The sequence below is a fragment of the Brachyhypopomus gauderio genome, unplaced genomic scaffold (assembly GCF_052324685.1).
Source record: "Brachyhypopomus gauderio isolate BG-103 unplaced genomic scaffold, BGAUD_0.2 sc298, whole genome shotgun sequence".
NCBI classification, from domain to species: Eukaryota; Metazoa; Chordata; class Actinopteri; order Gymnotiformes; family Hypopomidae; genus Brachyhypopomus; species Brachyhypopomus gauderio.
Window position 1 is genome coordinate 28,847 of NW_027507119.1, and position 3,255 is coordinate 32,101.

At 38.5% G+C, this 3,255-nt stretch overlaps 1 long non-coding RNA gene across 1 annotated transcript; it reads left to right on the forward strand.

The window, feature by feature from the left end:
- On the forward strand, positions 1-3,255 carry LOC143504554 (uncharacterized). Its single transcript, XR_013127584.1, has 2 exons — positions 1-109; positions 925-3,255. It is a non-coding gene; the product is annotated as an uncharacterized LOC143504554 (long non-coding RNA).

Here is a 3,255-nt window from a genome sequence, read left to right on the forward strand (position 1 = left end):
CGCCCAACACCTTATCCACTGACCTACAGGACAACCAATTATGCTTAAAACAAAAAATACATTTGAAGACATCAAATCCTCTTGGGGTGGACATTTAATCCTTTATAAGGTAAAGATACATTGATAATTCAATTTAATAAAAAATATACTATTCGTTTCATTAATAATCAAATGAAGGAAATGATAATATATCAAAGATATGACTTCACTCTCGGCCGACAATTAGCTCCATGCTAATGTTATATTGGAAATCCCATACCAATGCTACCGGAAATTAGCATTATCATGGCGGTGCTAATTGGCTTTCTAAAACACCAAGTACAACATCTGTCAATAAGGTCGCTTTTTTATTTATACCATTAGTTTCATTAATAATCAAATGAAAGAAATTATAATATATCAAAGATTTGACTTCACTCTCGGCCGACAATTAGCTCCATGCTAATGTTATATTGGAAATCCCATACCAATGGTACCGGAAATTAGCATTATCATGGCGGTGCTAATTGGCTTCACCAAGTACTCTCTCTGTCTCTCTCTCTCTCTATCTATCTATCTATCTATCTATCTATCTATCTATCTATCTATTTATCTATCTATCTATCTATCTATCTATCTATCTATCTGCTAAATAATTGGGGAAAAAATTGTTTGAATCTATTCTAGACAGAAAATACCCAATAAAGCCAATGAGAGTATCAAACAAATACATGTGCTATATATTTACAGAGGATATTAGTAGCGGTAGTATTAGACTTTCTGGGTGCACCACAGAGCTGCTGCCTCATTCTTGCTCTGTTAATTAACATAATAAAGGGTGATGTTTGGTCCTGCTGATTGCCGGCAAGACAGAGGGGAAGGAGGGGTGATGTCCTGACGATTAGGATACAGAAATATCTGTATTTCTCTTTCTTTAATTCCCAGGAGAGTCTGGGACCCGACGGCGTTCAAGGCCATCATCGCGTGGTCGACGTGGCTGACGGTCCGGTGGAGCTGCGTCACCAGGCTTTTGTGACATAGCAGAGGGTGGACGGCATCGTTGCTCTCCGGGACAAACTGCCAGAGAGCGACAAAGGCGGGGCTTTCTGCCCGCCATGTCACAGACACCGACTGGTGAAGGGACGGTTCAAAAGCAGCCATTCGTAGACCTCTGTTGTCGCTGGGACACAGAGTCTGAAGCGGTAGGCAAACCTTCAGTAATCCAGTAGCTTCAGGATTTTCTAGGTTGGCTTGTACAGTGACAATAGTTCTCTAGCCCATGATACACTGGATGTTGTTTTGCCATTCTGGAGTATGGCAAGGATTAAAACACTAGACCAAATGCAGTCAATCACTTCATGATCCTCCATGAGAAATACAGGAAAATAGTCAAAAACAAGAGAAGAGACAACACAACAGAGGAAGAGAAAGGAACTGCAATGAGTGATTGACTGCATTTGGTCTAGTAAGTGTTTTAATCCTTGCCATACTCCAGAATGGCGATACACCTGGCGATTAGTAGGAAGTTGACAGCCACTGATGCTGGAGCTGGGCTGCCCAATGAGATACACATGACTGGAACACCTTGTGGCAGGAGATTTCTCCACCTTTCTTCTCTTCTCTGTTGGTTCGTCCTGTTCACTTGTATCGCTGACCACTTTCCCGCTGTGCAGATGTCTTACAGATGCCACGATCTCAGCAGTTCACAATCTTAAATTAAGATATAAAGCTTAGTTGGTTCAAACCTATTTCTCAATGTAATGTGTGATCATTGTGATATATGTACAATAGAGTAACATTTTTGAGATAGTCATGTACAGTGTTGCGATAACGGCGTCATTTTGTCAGTAACGGGATAATATAATTAATTACTTTTCCTGTCGTTACAACGCCGTTGACGTTACTGGTCATTAAAAGCGGTGCGTTACTATATATTGATATACTAACAGTAATGCGAGCGGACCACTGCCCAGGCTAGTGAGGAGTAACAGATCTCGATAGGTCACAGTCCTCGGTGTAACACCTGTTTAACTTAACAAGGCTAAGGCAGCGTTATGGTAGCCAATCCGAGCCAGTGTTTTTACACGCGCGCCAAAGCACACCAGTGACACGACAAAAACGGAGAAGAGACAGAAATAGCGAGTCAGAAGCAAGCCGAAGAAAAATTATCATTTTTCAAGGTGGCGATATAAACATTATTTAAGAAAATACTTGAAGTTCCTGAATGTTTACCAGACTGGGTATTTGATTTATTTAAGAATAGAGGTTTTATTCTTAAGTTTACTTCTGTTCTGAACAATCCAGTTGTTTCAGGTTGAGAGAATTTAATTTAATTTGATAGATGTCAATGTAAATATGTAAATAGATGTAGTTTGGCCTTTGAATAATCTGTTACATATTTACCACATCACATATCTTTCTTCTCCGAGGTTCACTTGGGGAGTAACACTGCAGTTGGAGCCTACAATTCCAGTATCATCGCTCCGACATGGAATGAAAACCTGGCGTTCATCATAAGACATTTACATTGACAATATCAGCACCCAGAACTTTCATTCTAGTTACCTTATACTTAGCCTGATTGTGTGATTTATTTGTAACTTGTGTATTAGTCTGTATAATTTGTTTTTGTGTAATTTGTGTGTTAACGGGCCGCCCAATGGACGATGGGTTCCCTTTTGAGTCTTGGTCCTCCCAAGGTTTCTTCCTATTCCCCACCATCTAGGGAGTTTTTCCTTGCCACTGTCGCCTTTGGCTTGCTCATAAGGGATTTGGACCCATAGTATTGTTAACTTTGTAAATACTGTAAAGCGCTTTGTGACAACATATGTTGTGAAAAGCGCTATACAAATATATTTGATATTTGATTTAAATGCACTTTATATAGTGTAACTGTTTACTTTTGCTTTTTATTATTATTATTATTTACAAAGATTTGGGGTTTTAAAGGATTTTATCCTGCACTGGTCTGTTGATGTGCAATAAATACTCATTTCAACTGACTGTGAAAACTGCTTTTTCAAAAAATCCTTATTCATTGGCATATAACTTTTTTTTAACTGTAATGCAAATAGTTACTTTCCCTGGTAACGAGTTACTTGTATTATAGAGTAATTCAGTTACTAACTCAGTTACGTTTTTGAACAAGTAGTGAGTAACTATAACTAATTACTTTTTTAAAGTAACGTTCCCAACACTGGTCATGTATCATACGATGTCATCCTTTCCAAGCATCAAAAATATGTATGTTTTTGCATTAAATATAGTTGAAATGTA